The sequence below is a fragment of the Fukomys damarensis genome, unplaced genomic scaffold (assembly GCF_012274545.1).
Source record: "Fukomys damarensis isolate Sample0158 unplaced genomic scaffold, DMR_v1.0_HiC HiC_scaffold_28, whole genome shotgun sequence".
Classification (NCBI taxonomy): Eukaryota; Metazoa; Chordata; class Mammalia; order Rodentia; family Bathyergidae; genus Fukomys; species Fukomys damarensis.
Genome location: NW_022900940.1, coordinates 13,569,095 through 13,589,278, shown reverse-complemented (window position 1 = coordinate 13,589,278; position 20,184 = coordinate 13,569,095). Strand labels below are relative to the sequence as shown.

General features: G+C 39.0%; 1 non-coding gene and 1 pseudogene across 1 annotated transcript; one reads left to right on the top strand and one right to left on the bottom strand.

The window, feature by feature from the left end:
• Positions 1-20,184, top strand: part of LOC104863657 — a 58,470-nt pseudogene that overhangs the window by 21,895 nt on the left and 16,391 nt on the right.
• Positions 17,804-17,929, bottom strand: LOC117283671. Its single transcript, XR_004514696.1, has one exon. It is a non-coding gene; the product is annotated as a small nucleolar RNA SNORA40 (small nucleolar RNA).

Below are 20,184 nucleotides of genomic sequence, written 5' to 3'. Positions count from 1 at the left end.
TATATACATATATAATTTGAATTTTTGGAAACTTTAATGGTGCTGTCAACTTTGGAAAAAATTATTCCAATTTACTGTGTTGACTTGGCATTGTACAAAAATAGCCTTATTGGTCTAGAAATGTTAATTTTTAAAAATTTAAAAAAAATTTTTTCCATTTGTACAGGGGTAACGCACTGTATTAAATATGTAAGGTCATACCTACATGGATTTGATTACAGAAACTAATAAAGTATTCTCTAAATAATGAAAAAAAACAATAAGATAAGACTACAAGAGCAAGAAGCAATTTAAATATGTTAAGGGACCATTTTCATCTTCAGAATTAAGGATTATTTTAATCTTACATCATTGCCCTTTCTCTTTTACTTTCCTTTTTAGTTTTATTTTAGGATTCCCTATTTTTAATGTTCATACAGAGATTTCTTTAACTGAAATACCAAATAGTTTCTCTGGTGTGAAAAACTATAATAGTACACAGGATCCTAATGAGATAATTAATAATTTGAAATAGGAAGTAAAGGGCTAAAGGTGTAGGGAAAGTGGGAAGGGTGGGGAAAAGGTAATAAGGGAGAGGAAAAAAATATTAGAAATTGAAAAAATGGAAATAAAGTGTTTGTAAATGGGGAGGGGAGGAGGGGGTGAAGGGAGGGCAGGGACAAGGGAAAAAAATGAGAATCAAGTCCTATTATGTAAAGGTACAGGATCCCAATAATGAATGTAACTATTGTATATGTAGATTGTACCAATAAACTCAATAAAAAGAAAAAAAATAATCACATTCATCATGGAAACTTCATAGATGAGCATAACACTTTTTAATTCTCTTTCATCCCCTTCCCCTCCCTTTCTTCCTACCTCCTTCACCTTTTGGTCTTTCCTTTCACAAAGATCTATATTCCTATTATCTATCTTTTATTTTGCTCTTTATTTATATTTTGGGTTTCTCATATAAGGTAAACCATAAGATATTTAGGTTGTGTGTCTGATTAATTTCACTTAACATTATTATTGCCTTAAGGTGCATTTATTTTCCTACATATAACTCAAGTTTATCTTTCTTTATAGAAGAATAGTACTTCATTGTGTACAAATGCCACATTTTCTTTATCCATTCATCTTTTGATGGACATGTAGGTCACTTCCAAGATTTACCTATTATGAATTGTGCTGCTATATACATGGATATGCATGTGTTACTATAACAATGATGTCTTTAACTCTTTAGGGAAGATATCTAAAAGGAAAATAGCTGGATCAAAAGGATTTTTGATTTTTAATTTTTGAGGAATCTTCATACTGATTTTCTTGGTGTTTTTCCTAGTTTACATGCCCACCAACAGTGCCCCCTCAGCCTTGCCAGCATTTGTTATTCTTTGACTTCTTGATGATAGCTACTCATTCTGAAGTGAGATGGAATCTGTGTTGTTTTTTGTTTGTTTGTTTTGTTTTGTTTTTTTGTTTGAGACACGGTCTCACTATGTAGTTGAGACTGACCTGGAACTAACTATGTAGCCCAGGCTGGTCTCAAACTCACAGTGATCCTCCTGCCTCAGCCTCCCTAGTGCTGGGATTACAGGTATGCACCACCACACCCAGCTCAGTGCTGTTTTAATTTGCATTTCTGTAATGACCAGGGACATGGATCATTTTCTCATGTATTTTTTGGTTATTTTAACTTCTTGTGAGAACTGCCTGTTCATTTCAGTTTTCCAAATTTTTTTTTTTTTTTACTCTGGGTGCTTATTTTTTCAGTTCTTTAAATATTCTAAATATTAGTCCTCTATCTGAGGAATAGCTGCCCCAATTTTTCCCCATTCTGTAGGTGGTCTTGACTTTGCTGGTCATTTCCTTTGCTAGGCAGTAGTTTTTAAATTTGATATAATCCCATTTGTTGATTCTTGATGTTGTTTCTTGTCCAGTGGGGTTCTGTTCAGAAAGTCCTTTCTTAGTCCTTAAGAGTTTTACCTGTTTTATCTTCCAGCGGATTAAGTGTTTTTGTTTTAATATTTAGATATTTGGTCTATTTAGATTTTAGTTTAGTACATGGTGAGAGATATGGGTCTAGATTCAATTTTATGCATATGGATAGCCAGTTTTCCCAGCATCGTATACTAAAGAAACTATCTTTATTTCAGTATGTTTTTGGTTCCTTTGTTAAAGATCACATAGCTGAATGTGCTTGGGGTTGTTTCTATATCCTCTATTCTGTTTAATTGATCCACATATCTGCTTTTGTGCCATACTATGCTGTTTTTATCACTACAGCTTTGTAATAACTTTCAATAATTTGAAATCTGGGATTGTGATGCTTTCTGCTCTGCTCGTATTGCCCAGAATTGCTTTTGCTACTCTGGGTCTCTTCTAGTTCCACATGAATTTTAGGGCTGTTTTCTCTAGTTCTGTGAGGAATGTTGTTGATACATTGATTGGGATTTTATTAAAGCTATAAGTTTGAAACTGGCCATTGCAACAATATTGGCTTTGTCTACCGAGGAGCAGGGAATCTTTCTACTTTCCAATGTCCTCCTCAATCTCCTTTTTCAAAGTATTATAGTTTTTACATTGTAGAAGTTTTTTACTTTCTTAGTTAAATTAATTCCTAAATATTCAGTTTTTCTTGGTGCTATTGTGAATTACTGAGGATCCCTAAAACATTACTGGAAACCTCTGCAGTAGGCTCAAGTCTCCTGCTCTGTGTACGATGTAGGCCCAAGGGGAAAAAAACCTAAAAGACAGAACTAAGGAGACAAAAAACAGGGCATGAGGATGACCAATGCTGGTGCAACCAAAAAATGTACTGCTAGTCCAAGCCACTGATTTTTATTGCTAATCAGTTGGGGGTAAAGGAGAGCTATGTGCAAGTGTCAGACTATATGAGTGGATGTGCAGCTGTGCCATTTCTATGGAAATTAATGTAAACAAGGCTGGTAAAGGACAAGACAAAGCATTTTTGAATTAGGTACAGAATAGACAAAATATATGGTTGCAGTTAGAACACAGTCCATCTAGTAAGAAGGTTTTAGCTGTGGGAATGGAATTTGGGTGCAAGTTACTCTGACCTCCGCATGTAGGCTTCAGCCGGATTCACTTCTGTAAACAAGCCAATTATGGGATTAACTTTTTGCAACCTCCATTGCTTATAGCCTGCTTTGGGCATAATCAGTATTGCAGTCTCCCACAGTGAATATTGTTTTCCTAGTTTCTTTCTCAATAAGTTTATTATTGGTTACAGGAACTCTACTGATTTTTGTGTGTTGATTTTGTATCCTGCTGTCTTGCTAAATTTGGTTAATGCTAGGAGTCTCTTGGTAGGATTTTTTTGGTCATCTATAAAGAGGGTCATGTTGTCTGTAAATAATAATAACTTGACTTTTTCCTTGCCTTTACCTGTCCTTTTTACTGTTTTGTTTTTCCTGATTGCGCTGGCTAATATTGTGACTATTATATCAAACAGGTTGTGATAGTGGACATTCTTGTCTTCTTCCTGATTTTAGAGGAAAAGCTTTTTTCCTTATTTGATGTGATATTGGTGGAAGATTTATCATAAATGGCCTTTATTAGATTGAGATAAGTTCTTCCATACCTATTCTCTTCAGGGTTTTTGTAATGAGTGGATGATGAATTGCTTCTTGGCCTTTTGGCTAAGATCAAGTTTATAATGAGTGGATGATGGATTTTACCAAAGGCATTTTCTTCATCTATTGAGATGATCATGTGGGTTTTGTCCTTGCTTCTATTTATGTGTTGTATTGCATGTATTGACTTGCATATACTGATCCATCCTTGCAGAATGAATCCTACTTAAACTTATGGTGTATGACCTTTTCAATGATTCATAGCACTCTGTATATTGTCAGGGATTTTTACATTTATGTTCACTAAAGAGATTGGTCTGTAGTTGTCTTATTTAATTTGGGTCCTTGTCTGGTTTTGAAATTAGGGTAATGACGGCTTCCGGGAATGACTTTGCAAGTACACCTTCCCTTTCAGTTTCATTAATGAGTTTGAGGTATATTGACATTAGATTTTTCCCTAAAATTCTTGTAGAATTTGACAGTGAACCTATGAAGACCTAGGATTTTCTTAGTTGGTAGTTTTTTGGAGTTTTTTTTCCTCATTGAGTTTATTGGTACATTTTAGGTATACAGTACAGTTACATTCATCATTGAGATCTTATACCTTTACATGACAGGTCTTGGTTCTCATTTTTTCCCCTTGTCCCTGCCCTCCCTTCACCCCCTTGGTTTTGTTTTTTATTGGTTCAGTTTCATTGCCTGGCCTTGGATTTTTGAGGGTTTTTATATCTTCTTGGTTTAGTTTTGGTTATTTCAGATGTACCTAGAAATCTATTTCTTCTGTATTTGCCAACTTATTGAAGTACAGGTTTTCAGAGTAGTTACTAAAAATCTTCTGGATTTTTGGCAACATTCTTTTTTATTTTGCCTTTTTCTTTTTTATTCATTAATTTTATTGGTATATTTTAGGAATACAATATAATGACATTCATCATTGGAAATTTGTACCTGTGCATGATATATCTTGGTTCTTATTTTTTCCCTATTCACTTGCCCTCCCTTCAACCCCTCCATATTTTTAAAGATTTTGTTTCCATTTTTCCTTTTCTTATATTTATTCCTTTTCCTTCTTTCCTTTCCCCTACCTCTCCCACTTCCCCTTCCCCTTTGGGCATATTTTCCTATTTCACATTATCTATTATACATTTTGATCCTTATTTATACTTTCAGTTTCTCACACCAGAGAAACTGTTCAGTATTTACACATATGTGTCCTATTTATTCCACTTAAGAGTATGGCCTCAGTGTGCATCCATTGAGCTATAAATGTTTCTCATTCTTTATGGTTGAGTAGTACTCCATTTTATAAAAAAAACAATAATAACACATTTTCTTTATCCAGTCTCCTGTTGATGGGCAATTGGACTGTTACCAAGTTTAGCTATTACAAACTGCTGCTATGAACATGGATATACATATATTGCTGTGGTATGATTCTTTTAATTCTTTTGGGAAAATACCCAGCAGGGGAATAGCTGGGTCAAATGGGACCTCTAATCCTAGTTTTTTGAGTTATCTCCACACTGATTTCCACAGTAGTCGCACAAGTCTACACTCCTACCAGCAGTGGAGAAGGGTTCCTCTTTCCCCATAGCCCCACCAGCATTTGTTATTGGTTGATTTCTTGATAGGAGCCATTCTTTCTAGAGTGAGGTGGAATCTCAGCATTGTTTTCATTTGCATCTCTTGAATGACCAGTGATGTTGGACATCTTTTCATATGTTTATTTTCTATTTCTACTTCTTTTTCTGAGAAATGTCTGTTCATTTCAGATGCCCATTTTGGGTCTTCAAATTTGGGAGGTCTGATTTTTTAAAGTTCTTTATATATTCTAGATTGTGGACCTCTGTCTGAGGAACAGCCAGTAAAAAAAATTTTCCTACATTGTGAGTTGCCTCTTCACACTGTTGGTGGCTTCTCTTGTTGTGCAGAAACTTTTTAATAAGATGAGATCACAGTTGTTGATTCTTTGTGCTAGTTCATGTGTGACTGAGATTTTGTTCATGAAATCTTTTCCTATGCCAATGGCCTTTTTCATTTTTAATTGCATGATTTGTGACTTTTCTTTCCTTTTTCTAGTAAGACTGGCTAAGAGTTTGTCTATTTTATTTTTTCAAAGGATCAGCTATTTGAGTCATTATTTCATTGTATTGTTTTTGTCTCAACTTCATTAATTTCTGCTGTGATATTTATAACTTTTTTTCTTGTATTAGATTTGGGATAGGGATTGTTGTTTTCCTAGGAGCTTAAGTGCATCATTGGGTTATTTATTTGGGCTTGCTTTGGCCATTTGCAGCTGTAAGCTTCCCTCCTTGTACTGCTTTCATTGTGTCCAATAAGGTCTGATATGTTGTACTCACATTATCATTTCATTCTAGCAACTGTCTAATTTCTTCCTTGATTTCTTCTGTGAAACACCAAGTGCTCAAGTGTCTGTTTAATTTTCATTTATTTGCATAGTTTCTGTGCTTTCTTTTGACATTGATTTCTAGTTTCATGACACTATGACCTGACAATATGTATGGGATAACTTATTGTTTTATATTTATTTAAGCATTCTTTATGGGTAGTATGTGGTCTATTTTGGAGAACATTCCATATGCTGTTGAGAAGAATGTGCATATTGCTATTGTTGGGTGGAACACTCTGTAGATATCTATTAAGTCTACTTGTTCAAAAGTTTAGTTCAACTCTGATATTTCTTTGTTGATTTTTTTGTCGTTTATCTTATATTTTCATATAAACACTGTTTTATTTAAAATACTAATATTTTCCAAAACAGTATATTTAGTGAGAAATATGGAACTGTTTTATAATTTTTTTATTGTCTTGCAAATGACTAACTTAACTGCGGATATTCTCATATATGGTTCTACATTTCCATTTGTTGTTTTGGTTGTGTGAATACACCCTACCTCACAAAGATGTAAATAGTTGACAAGCAGGTATATTTTAGCAGACTCTTCAGAGTTATTGACCATGTTTTTGATACTATCACAAACTTTGATAAATGTTAGTTACTTAAAGATTATACAGGAGCCTTTCAAGAGGTAGGTAGCTCAGTAGAATGATTGTCTAGCATGTACAAGGCCTTGGTTTGGATCCCAAACACTGCCCAAAAAGGAGCTTTTCATATTTTGTATATTCATAAAACAGTGAGAATGACAAATGACAAAATAATACCTTCATGTTAATATGGAAATAGATTTGATCTATGGACCCCCTGAAAGGGTTTCAAGCATCCTCAGAAGTCCCAGAACACACTTGAAGAACTACTATTGTGACCTACTATTTGTGAATCTTCAACATTGGTCCCCGAGACCAAAAGACTGAACAGAGAAGTTGATCTGCAAGGTAGTTGTCTTTTTTTTTTTTTTTGCAGAGTAGCTCAGGTTGATCTCAGATTTGAACTCCTGTATCCGCCTCCAGGTACATGGATCACAGGAATTTGCCACCACACCTAGCTATCAAGGTAGTTTTAAAAGGTCTCTGCCTACCCCATAGGCATCTTGGAAGCTGCCCTGGGCCTACTGAATTGTTCCTAGCTGGAGCAAAGGGGTCAATCGTTCGGCTGCCACATCTCTTTGCCAGTGGATGTGGGCTGCAGGAAAGAAGCACGACCTAGGTCGAGGCAGTTTTCTTCCGCTGATGCAATCCCGAAGTGGGTGGTAGCAGATGGCTGTTTTCTAGAGTCACTCCCGACACCTAAGGAATAATCTTTTCCTGAAGGAAGATCCAAGGGGTGGGTGATTACAACATTCCTGGATGCACTAAACAAGAATTATGGTGGTGTTTGTGAAGGCAGAACTGACCAAAGAGTTAGTGGGACTGAGTTCCAGTTCTGACCTTCCATAAATCAAATCACCATAAAAATGTGAAGTTGAGCCAGGCACAATGGAACACATCTATAATCACAGCTAGTCCGGAACCTGAAGCAAGAGGGTTATAAGTTTGAGGCTCATTTGGACAACTTAGTGAGACATGGTCTCAGAAAGGAGGAGAGGCTGGGGATGAAGCTCTGTGGCATAACATCCTTGGGCTCCACTCCTAGTACTGCAGGAAAAAAAATCATAAAGTTGGTGAACCTGCCTCCCTCCCTGCCTCCTCACCTTTCTCTTACATCCCTTCTCCCTCACTCAACTCAAGCATCAACACAACTTTCCATCCTTTTTTAAATAAACTTTATTTTATCCCCCACCCACCCACACACAGGTTTCCATTCTATCCCTTCAACCCTCCAAGCTCTTTCTATCTTGGAGCAATTATCTTATTTGTGTGCTTGACCAGAGTGTGGGGACTTTTCATTGTTCCCCTTGTGTCCTAGAAGCTGAATGGAACAAGTTCAAAAAGTACTTGCTTAAAAACTGAATAAGTGAGTGTCAGGCTGCGTGAACAGGTCACTTTGCTAGGGTTACTATAACAAAGTACAACAGACGGGTGACTAAACAACTGAAATGTGCGTTCTCACAGTCCTGGAGGCTGGAATGCTAAGACAGAAGTTTCAGCAAAGCGAGATGCTACACCACGCCTGTAATCCCAGCACTGGGGAGGCTGAGGCAGTAGGATTGCTGCAAGTTCAAGGCCAGCCTGGGGTACATAGTGAGACACATCTCCAAAAACAAAAAAAAAAAAGTTTCAGCAAAATGTGTTTCTTCTGAGGTCTCTGTTCTGGGCTTATAGTGGTGAGCTGTCTTTAGAGCTGTTCTTCCCAGAACCTTCCCTCTGTCTTTGTCCAAATTTCTTCTTATTGTAAGGATATATTATATTAGCGTCCATCCTAATGTCCTCATTTTAACTTAATCACTTCACTAATGGCCATTTTCCCAAATCCAGTCACATCCTGAGGTACTGGGGGTTAGAACTTTGATATGAATTGGGAGGGAGAGCAATGCCATCTGTAACAATGGGGAATGCAGAAACACTATGTCAAGGGTTTTAGTCTTTTCCAAAAGCATAGCTATACCATACTAAGGAAAGTGATGTGATGCTCTTTTTTATGTCCTGTGTCATACCAGGCACTGTTCCTGGTGCTTAATGATTATTATCTTACATCTCCTCAAAGCAATCTGTTGAGCTGGCTGCCATCATGTCCATTTTACTGAGAAGATAGGCTCAGAGAGGCATTAAGGTTTTATGTAAATTCACACTGCGGAATAGATGGAGAAGGTAGAACTCGAACCCAGATCTCCTGACTCTGAATTCACAGAATTAACCATTTCTGAAGTGTGCCTCTTGTTTACCTTCACAGCTTCTGAGCCCCATGATTTGAAATGCTCACAACCTTTACAACAGAACCATAATTAGTTTAATCACCTGGCATTTTCTGAGGCTCTCTCCAGTCACCTCTGCCCCTTACCAAGAAGGAAAATCACAGACCCCTAAATGTTGGCAGCATTCAGGAAAGAAAAGCCTGAACAAACATTTCGTGCTCCCAGTATTGTCAGACCTAGTACTATGGTCCTCTTCCTGAAACTTAATTTGAAATCAGAAACTTATTTCACTGTCTGTTTCATGAGTTTGGAATGAGCCCAGGATAAAGTTAACCAATCAAAGAATCTGAGGAAACTGCAACCAATTACCCTGAAAAATATGCTAAGCCTGAACAGATTTATTCAACTGTGCTTAGTGGGTGGCTTCACAGGATGGAGGCCAACATTTATCATCTGCTTGGCTTTGCCTTTGATTATTCATTGACTAGGACGACTTTCTCACCATAAGCCGATACAGTCTCCCATCTCAGAAAGAGGGAAGAGTGCAAAACACCACATTGACTGATTCATTTCACACAGAATGTTTTTAAAAAGAACCTGACTTGTGGTACTAATGCATATTCCCTGTTTTTCTTTTGGAATTCACAGTAGGAGATTAACAAAAACCTTAGTGATAGGTGGAGGGGTGTGGGTGCAATGTTCTACTAATTCCATTGGAGGTATATTCAGATGTGTATTTCTCCACTTCCTGTTATAAATCTTGGTGTTAGATTTGTTTTTCCAAATGATCTCAATCAATGGGCATAAAAGCTTGTAGCTGGTGTTTTTATCACCATTGTATAGAGGAAGAAACTGAGCCTTAAGAATCATGTTGTCCAATACAGAAGCTGCTAGCCACACTGGCTATTTAAATTTAAAATAGTTAAAATTAAGATTCCTTAGTCACAACAGCCACATTTCAAGTGTTCAATAGCCACATGTGATTCGTGTCTATTGTACTGGACAGTGCAGATATAGAACATTTCCATCATCCAGAAGGTTTTATTGGACAGGCTGCTGATCGAGAGTCTAAAAGCCAGAATTCTTCTTTCTTGCTTAAGCAAGATAAGATTCAAGTCTGGTGCTCTTTGTTCCAGGTTCTTTCCACTATTTTGCCACACCCATAGCATCTCTGATCTCCCCAATGAGTGTCCATATGCTACTTGTACAAGTACCCTTGACATTTTTTAACCTTTTTAAAAAATTAGCTTTATTGGTACATTTTAGGTATACAATATAATGACATTCATCATTGGAAATTTGTACCTTTATATAATATAACTTGGTTCTTATTTTTTCCCCATTCACCCGCCCTCCCTTCAACCTGTCCTTATTTACAAAGACTTTGTTTCCCTTTTTTCCTTTTCTCATATTATTTCCATTCCCTTCTTTCCTTTCCCCAACCCCTCCCACTCCCCCTTTGCACCTTTTCTTCCTATTTCAGTTTATCTATTATAACTTTTGATCCTTATTTACACTTTCAGTTTCTCACACCAGAGAAACTATTTGGTATTTACACATCTGCCCTATTTATTTCACTTTTCACCCCAATGTGTATCCATTTAGCTATAAATGTCTCTAAGGTTTACCTTTTGATGCACTCGCTGGCTTTCAGTATTTCCGATCTTCTATCTGGGATAGTATTCCTTCTGCCAAAGAACTCTCTTTACTATTTGTTTTAATATGACTCTGATGGTAATAAATTTTCTCTGTTTTTGTTTATCTGACAGAGTATTTATTTCTTCCTTACTTGTGGAGGATATTTTCAATGGACATTTTTTTCTATGATATACCCATATGCCCTTTGACTTACTATGCTGTTATGTCTTAATAATCCTACTGTATATAAAATATCATACATTGAAAATACATTTAATATAGCTATTCCACACACTTCCTAGCTCAGTAACACAGCCCGATAAGGCCTCAGCTGTTTCCCCCATGGCTGACTGGTAGCTGCAGCTCACTGGTTCTGCTTAGCATCACCATGAGAGGAAGAGGAAGAGAGCATCTTCCTGCATTTGGCTAGTCTGGGAAAAGATCAAAGTTCAAAACCAAACTATAGCTTCTACTGAATGTGCATTGCTTTCATATCATCATAAAGTTAAAAAAAAAGAAAAGCCCTAAGCTGAACTACTGAAAGTTGGAGATCATCTTTACATATGATGCACTAGAAACTCTCTGCCTTGGTCATATTGGAAAATGCTTAGAAATGACCAGCAGGTGGTGTGTATGTCCCATATCTCATAAAAGGGCATCTACTAAAAGGTGCATGAAAAAGCCAAACACTTGCTTTGCAAGACATTGTATATGGGTAAACTACGTTTCCCTCTCTCTCTCTCTCTCTCTCCCCCCCCTTCACCCCCTCTTTCCCCTCTCTCTCTCCTCTCTCTCTCTCTTTCCCTCCTCCCTTTCCTTAAGTTCTTTTTATCACCACTCAGAAACTGCAAAAAAAGATGTTTAAAACTGGAAAATAAAACCACCTTCCCAGTCAGCTCCTGTGGCTTTAAATATATCTATCTTTAAATACATCTATATGTCTATGTATGTTACTCTGAAATTTATATCTCCAGATTAAACTCATCTGTGGAACTATCACTGCCTATTGATACCCGCTTGAGTGTCAAATATACTTTTCAAAATGAATTTAACCCAAGCTAACTTACTTCCCTGACCCCTCTGCCTATCAAACTCATTCTTTTCCTACCTTCCTCACTTCTATGCATAACGCCACTGTCCTTAGTTACTCAGGCCCAAATCCCACACATTCCAATTTAGTGATTCCTTTTTACACACACACTCACACACATGCACGCACACACCTTGAATCACTCTCTCAACAAATCCTGTTGGTTCTACCTCTAGAAAGATGAAATACTGTTCTCATTTCCATCCATCTCCCTCCTCCAAGCTGCCATCCTCTTGTGTCTGGACAATGGCAATTGCTCCTCCCTGGTCTCCAGCTTCAATCTTTGTCCTTCTCTAATCTATGCAGTAGCTAGAAAGGTCCTTAAAACCAAATCAGAACCAGCCACTCACCTTACAATAAAATCTGAATTCTGTATAACAGACTATCAGAGTCTTCAAAATCTAGCTCCTGCCTGTCTCTCTGATCCCATCTCCAAAGGCTCCTATGGTAGCAAACTAAATTTTCATACCCTGTGCAGTTCTTCAAACACTCTTGGGTCTCTCCTACCCCAGGACCTGTGCATGCTCTCAGGTCTCAATTCAAGGGCCTCTTGGGAGGCTTTCTATCTAAAATGGTCTCCTTCTTTGGAGGCTAAGCCTTCGCACTACTCATCTTTCAGAACAGGCACCAGAGTTGAGAGTGATGTTGACACTGTTTGCTTTTTTGTTTACTTGTTTAGTGCTTATCTCCCACACTAGAACATAAATTCACACTGGAATTTAAACTTGGATCTACCAAATGCAAAATTCTAACATGTTTCAAAAAAGGGAAGAAAGAACATTCATCGGAACTCATATGTCTGCAAGCATATTTTCCCATGGAAATTGTCCCTTTAGTAATCTACTCCTTCAAAACACTGTTGGCAACCTGCACTTTGGAATTTCCTGCAGACCGAAGCTACTCAAAACACCTGATTGCCAAGTGTTTCTAATGTGTTGTGAAATAGGAAGTGAAAAAATATACATTTTAGAATAGTATTATGATATAAATCTCATTTTATTAGTTGAATAAATATATTGAAATATGTCTCATTCATCAAGTACAAGCCCTTTTCCCTTGCCGTGACTTCCATGGACACATTTTAAGTCTGGAAGAATACATACCAGACTTTTAATAGTATTTGCTTTAGGGAGAGAACTTTCCAAATCCACCCTGACTCCTATTAGGTAACCTGTGGGAACTGGGATTTCCGAAAAGGACAGAAAGGGAATATTCAACCAGAATGCATCATTGTGGGTTTACCAGCTGGTTTTAACCACTCTGAGGGGCTGTGACCAGGCCATGCCATCTTTTAAATATTTCTGCTAACACCCAGGGTAGGAAGTTCCACTTTCTGATATGATATATACTTCTATATTACTTAAATTCAGTATGACAGCTATGCATTAATTTAGGTTTCTTACACCAAGTTCACAGTGTCTATTTGTCAAAAATTCTACTCAACTCCCCCTGAATACCTGCTATGTAGTAAGTGCTGGAGATGGGGCTGCAAAGACAGATAAAACACAATCCCTGCCCCAAGAACCCCATCATTTAGTGACCAAGAAGATCATCATTCAACTTGATCACTCTCACTTGTCACAGAATTGACTCTGAAAAACTGTGGACTCTACTAAACTCAAAATCTTCTGCAATGAGGAAAACCCTAGAAAATTCTGAACTAGTGAGTGGCAGAGACAAGCAAATTAAACCCTGCCTTGCCTCCAAAGAGAGTTCCAAGAGGAGAATACCAAAATCTTTGTAGCAATAATCACCAGTAAAATGAGCCCTTGATTGCCAACGAGGCTTTGATGTTATTATCCACCCACCCACCTCTTAGAACAAGTATTTTTGTAATACTGCCTTTACGATCCTGAATTGAAATTCATACATAGGATAATCTATATATTATATTCTAAAAATTAATATAAAGTCCTGTCATATGAAGGAGAAATAAAAGAAAGTACTTTACAGTCTAATATGTATTTCAATATGAAAACGCTGAAGCATGACTTGACTGTACAAGAAGATGTGATGTCGAACGTTTATTGAGTACATCCAGATTTCAGAGAAGTGCGACAGTCTTCAACTGAATGCATCTTCACCCTTTCACTTTAAATATTCTATTTCAAAGTAGCACTTAAACAGGCACACACAAGATTTCCATGAGCCAAATAACATCAAGTAAAAACTGATACTATTGTGCGTCACTCGTGAATCAGATAAAAATGTGGTGCTGCTGTCAACGACATGATTTTCTGAAGTGACAGACGAGCCTTGGTCAAGTCCTGGAGATTTTGTTCCACTGGTATAATAATAGCATTCCGGGGAAATGTGATGTCTAGGCTCAGGAAATGAAAAGTTTCATTGTGCAAATGTCTGGTAGGACATTTCAAATCTCAGAGGACACTAGAGAGTTCTTTGCCCCACAAGCCAGTCTCACACTAACCCTAAGCCAGTAGGATGCCAGACTTCCCCATGTCCACCCCCTTACTCTTGCAATCCTTGTGACAACCAAAAGCACCCTCACAAGCAAACATCCCCTAAGGACGGTGCCGTCCTGTTTGAGAAATTCTTTTTTGAAGTCACAAGTCTTAGGAGAACTACAGGTCTTTTAGTAGCTCTTTGGGTGTCCACAACAACTACTATATAATGTATCACCCAGCGAGGAGTCAAAGGGTACGCAGCAGGCAAGTAGAGTGAACTGAGAAGGGCTGTTAACTCCAGAAAAGAAACAAATTTGCCCCTTTGACCATTGGCTGATCCTGGGCAATGGGTGAAACTCCAGCTCCAAAGAACACAGTCCTGGGGAGATACACGGTGACAGGAAGAAACCAGGCCAACAAATGAGCAGGACAGAGAGGCCCTGCAAGATATGACAGGGCTTATTTCAATAGCAAAGTGAATTGTAGCTGAAGAAGAGTGACAGTATAGAGGATTCTATACACAAGATAAGGCCCCAGTTGTAGAAGAATCACAATTTCAGGATATTTCACAGAGGAGTGAGCAGAGGGAACAGAAAGTAGTGGTTAAGAACTTGGGCTTGGGGTCCAGAGAAATTTAAATGCAAGCTGTGCCAATTGATCAGAAATGAGAAAGTGGGCTCATTCTTTAACCTCTCTGTGACTCAGTTTCCTCATCTATACAATGGGCACTAGTAATAGCTCCTACATATGGGCTTGTGAAGAGTTGGTGAGATCATAGGATAACATCGGTAGATTCTCAAAAGCAGAGTCCTGTACAGTTTCACTCACTTTTGTATCCTTGAACACTGGACACAGGGCAGCCACAGAATTAAGTCTACCTGTTTTAACTGTTTAAGGGCCCACAGAAGGTAGCTGTTTTCATTGTGATGAATGATAACGAGAGAGGGAACCAATTACTGGAGCTGGGGCAGAAGTGGGGACTTGGTTTTCTTAGTGGAACACATGGTCACAGACAGTGCTGATTTTAAGAAGGGGAAACCAGGCCCTGAAGCAACTGAACCAAGGCTCCTGAAATATCTGAGTGAGGATGCCGCTGGTCTTGGTGCTGGGGCTAGGGAAGCTCCTAGGAAAAAGCCAGATAGCCCCAGTGAAGGTGAAAAGAGACTCAAGCAGCCAGAGACCCACTGAACACTACAAAGCTCCAGCAGGGACCTTCCCTGGGGCCATTCGAGTGGTCCGGTGACACTGAAGCCTGTATCCCCAGGAGGTGAGGAAGGGCTTGCCTTCTCTCTGTAAGAACTGGATACATAGGGCTGGGGATTTGGCTCAGTGGTTCCACCTGCCTTGCAAGTGCAAGGTCCCAAGTTCAATCCCCAGTACCAACAAAACGAAACGAAACAAACAAACCAAAAAACAACTACTGAGAACTGGACACATAGGAGGTAAACAGAGCCAGGCGATGTGACAGGAAAGTAAGTCAGCCCTGGCTCCTTCCCTCCTCCCCAGCCCCACATCATATCACTCTCCCTTCAAGTTCTGAGCTTCAACCCCTGGCCATTTCTTTGTTTCTGAAAAATACCGAGTTTCTCCACCCACATCCCCACTACCCATTCTTTGCTTGGTTACTTTCTGCTTACCCTGCAGGCCTCTGTTCAAATTTCACTTCCTATGAGAGGTCATCCCCAGATGTGGTGATCCTTCCTCGCTTTTGTCCTTATGTATTTGAGCCCTTTCTTTCTTAGCACAATGTTGGTGAAGACGTTTGTTCAGCCTGTCTGTCTCTTCCACTAGACTGCTTCTACTTGAGGGCTGGCAGTGTATCACATCCATGACCCGATGTCCTCTGGGATGCAGCCCAGCTCTTGACGCAGGGTTAGCCATCAGTAGATGTCAGTAGAGAGGAAAGTGGACAGGAAAGGAGAAGGAAAAAGCAGTGTAACTGGGTTTGTAGTAAAAGATAATCAAATCCACAGGCAAGCTCTTTTTTTTTTTCCCCCTATCTTCCACTATTTCTTTCAAACAAGCTCAATTCTTAAGAAAACCAGGCCACCGACATTCCTGACTGAATATTCATTTTGCAGCAATTTCTCACTATATTTCCAGGCCCAGCTCACAGAGAAGATTTATGTTGTCTTGTTCTCTCAGGCATGAGTGGCTGTGGCAGCAAATACTTTGGTTTATTTCTCCTTCCTCTCTGCCATCCACCGGGATGCCATGAACCATGTCAAGCACTGGTCTGAGTACTTTTTCCATCTGTTTGATCTTTCTCGTGAGAAAATATGTTTGGCTCTAAATCCACGGCAGAAGTGAAAACCAAAAATAAAAATAAAATAAAAATCTTACCCTACTGTGTCCTTCCTACTACTACCTCCACCATGATGACAAGCAAGATACCTGAGGAACATCTCTGGTTCATGACTAATGGAAAGCTCACATTCTTTAGTTGTTTTTTTTGTTGTTGTTGTTTTTGTTTGTTTGTTTGTTTTGTACCAGGGATCGAACTTGGGTCCTTATGCTTGCAAGGCAGGTGTTGGAACCACTGAGCTAAATCCCTGCCCCCCACCCCTTTAAACTAAGTCCTGCTATATTATAGCTCAGGCTGGCCTCAAATTTGCATTCCTTTCAAATGCTGGTATTATAGATGTGTAAAACCATGCCTGGCTTTCTTCAAGGCAGAGAACCCTGGCCCTAGCAGTGCCCCACCTCCACCCCCAGGCCCTTCGCACTAAGCTACATTTCCAACTGTTTTTGGAGACCAAGTCTTGCTAAGTGACAAAGTCACCCAAGCAGGCTCAAAGTTGTGATTCTCCTGCCTCAGTCTCTTGGAATGCTGGGATCGCTCTCAGTTCCAGATCTTCTTAAAGGCTCAAAAATGGAACTGGAGCTAATATGAATTTACTGGGTTTTTTTGTTTGTTTTTTGTTTTTTGTTTTGGTACTGGGGATTGAACTCGGGATCTTGTGCTTGTGAGGCAGGCAGTGACAGCGCTGAGCTAAATCTCCAGCCCTGAATTTAATTTTAATAGGTGATGATCACTGGCAAGCATTAAGCCCTTACTCTGAGCCAATTAGATGTTAAGTTTTTAAGTACTTTGCACACATGGTCCTATCTAATCCTCCCAACAGCTCTGTGAAACAGATAATATTATTGTCTCTATTTTCCAAATGAAGACTGAGGACTAGCAAAGTTAAGTAACCTCAGACTTTCACCACCATTGAGAGGTAGCAGAAAGGAAAGGGTCACCCCCAGGTCTCTGCCCCACAACCTGATCTCTAAGTCCCACCCTTTGTTGCATGAATAATGGCTACTTAGAGCATATTTTGATGGTTAACTGACTAAAGTTATGCAGTAACAATAGCATCAACACCAGAGAGAATACTCACAGCTAGGTACTTAATGGTTGCTAGCTGCTCTTATTATTACTGCTATATTATGATCCCTGATTTAGAAATATCACCTCGAAGGGACAGAGAGGCCACCTCAGTAAAGATTCTTCTCTGTTCTGGCCCCTGTCCAGGGTCTCATCATACACGCGGCTGCCTTTGGGACGTAGGCATTTATCCACTGCAATGGCTACAGCCCAGTGGCTCAGTCCTCCCCAGGTCAAGGATGCACCATCACATGGCCTCCAACAAGCACTTGAGTGGGATTTGAAATGTGGCCGGGAAGGTGACAAACCTCAGCTTCTATTACGAGTTCCTAGAACTAGGCGGTTTCCCCACGTAGAGGCTGCTATGATTCATGCAGAGTGAGAGCTGAGTGACAAGTTAAAGTCTTTCTTTTTTTAAATATGTCGACCTGAAGGGACCTTGGAAAAAATGGATGGAGCTTTTTCTTCTTCTTCTTCTCCTCTTTTTTCTTCCTCTTCCTCTACTTCTTCATAATATTCTTTCTTTTGTGGATCAAAATTCATGCTGAATAATGGGTTCTGGATTGCAAATGTGGATTTTTTTTTGCATCTTCTATAAGTCTTTGTCTACAAGATAAACAAAAACAAGCACAGTAGGATGTATTTGACATTTTGAAACAGCAAAAATTATTTTAGAAACTCTGGAGCTATTTCAAATAGAGGGGGAAAAATATATACAAACACAAAGCCCATGACACATATAATCTGCTCCCTATCTTCTTTAAAATGTCAATTCTTTAATATAAAGGAGTTGGCTATCCAGGTAGAAGGTCACTCAGGAATGGCAGATATAGGGTCAGTAGTTCATGGACAGAGGAAGCAATTCATAGTCACGGGCAGCTCTGGAGGCATCGGTTTAAATCCTACTCTACCACTTATGAGCTGTGTGACATGGAGCAAGTTTATTAGCTGCTCTTAATCAATATGATGTAGTCATATCCATTTCTACTGGGTACATTTTTCATAGAGGTCTTAAAATCATGTTCTACAGGTGAACAGAGGAAATACAGTCTTTAACAGCCTTATATCTGGAAGCAGACTTCAGATCAAATCCCAAATCTCTTAATCTCCTTTGATTTTAGACATGACGTGTCCTTGTGCATCTACTTCTCAGATGGTGTAAATAATATGCTTAATGTAGAACCTCCCACAAGGATTTATCCTTCCCTTCCTGGAGCCCAGGGCAGAAGACACCGTTAGTTTTCTACCCAGTTGAAATTCTACATAACTTTTTTGGTCTTAAAAACAGAAATCCAGTTTAGTTCACTTTCCTTTAAGTAACTCATGTCCTTCATTTTGGGGATCAGGAGGACTGGCCCCTAACAGGATTAATTCTGTCTCACTTAAATCAGCTTTTGAGGTCCTGATTTACCTGCCAGGGAAGTGGTTTAAGCAGGAGCATGTGGTTAATGGGCTGGGAAGAAAATCTGTTGCACAGCATCTTAGAAGCTTTTTTCAAAAAGGGAAATGAGACAGGTATATTTTCCTTTCTATCTCTGAATGTTATCCTCAGCATGTGGTACATGGGAGATGTCAGACATCTTCAGACCATAAAGAGAGCCATTCTATTATTGTTAGAGTGACAGACTGAGGATGCCAGGGCAGAAAACAAAGGAATCTGCATTCTTGAAGATGCCTTTAGGCCAGTGTATTAATCAGCTTTCTGTTACTGTAACAAAATGCCCAAGATAATCGACTTGAAAAGAAGTCTATTTCGGCTCCCAATTTGGGGGTTTCAGTCCATGATCAGGTGGCACCACTGCTTTTGGGCCTTGTAGTGAGGTGATACATTATGACAGGGAGTACTAAGTGGACCAAAGTGCTCACATCATTGTGGCTGAAAAGAAGAGGAAGAGGAACAATAGGCCAGAATCCCATAATCCCTCTGGAAGACACACCCCAGTGATCTAACTTCCTCTAACTAAACCCTACCTTGTAAAAATTCCATCACCTTGCAGTAGCACTAGGGACTGAGGGTGAAGCTTTAACAATAGGCCTTTGGGGGACACTCCAGATCTAAATGATAATAGCTGGTGAATGAACCAAGTTGGCAAATGTCCTATATTTTGGCCTTTTGTTAAATAAAATAGTAAATCTCCTCATTTTTTTAGCCACTTCTAGGCAGATGTTTTGTTACTTGTAGCCAAAACTGCTCTCATAGTGGCTATCAGCTTTGCTTGAAAATATTTGCATTTTCTCCTTCTGGGCATATGGTAGGATTACACTTCTCCACTCCTTTGAAGTAAGGTGCAAAAATTTGGCTTGCTTGGCCAATGAAATGTGAGTGGAAGCAGTGCGTCATTTCCAGGCAAAAGCTTGTATGTGCCAGTATGCTTTTCACATCCTCCTCCCTGCCTGAGCCATCAGAAAGGATGGATAGAGCCTTTTTCAACTTGGATTCCTCAGGGTCTATGATAAATAAGGTCCTTGCAGCCAGTATTACACATGTAGCATGAGTAAGAAATGAACTTGATGTAGTTAGGCATGGTGATGCACACCTGTAATCCCAGCACTCAAGAGACTGAGACAGGAGGATCACCACAAGTTTGAGCCAGCCTGGACTATATAGTGAGTTCAAGGCTAGCCTAAACTACATGGTGAGACCCTGCCTCAAAACTAAAATCAACTTGATTGTGTTAGATAAATGAGATATAGAGGTTGTTACTGCAGCAAAACCTAGCTTCTACTGACTAATATACAACTTAACTAGTGTATTCAAGTGATGTAACTGAGACTCTGACAGAGAAAAAGATGGATGGAAAAAAAATTCCACATTTGCAACCCAAAACCCATTGTTCAGTATGAATTTTAATCCATGAAAAAAAGAATATTATGAAGAAGAGGAAGAGAAAGA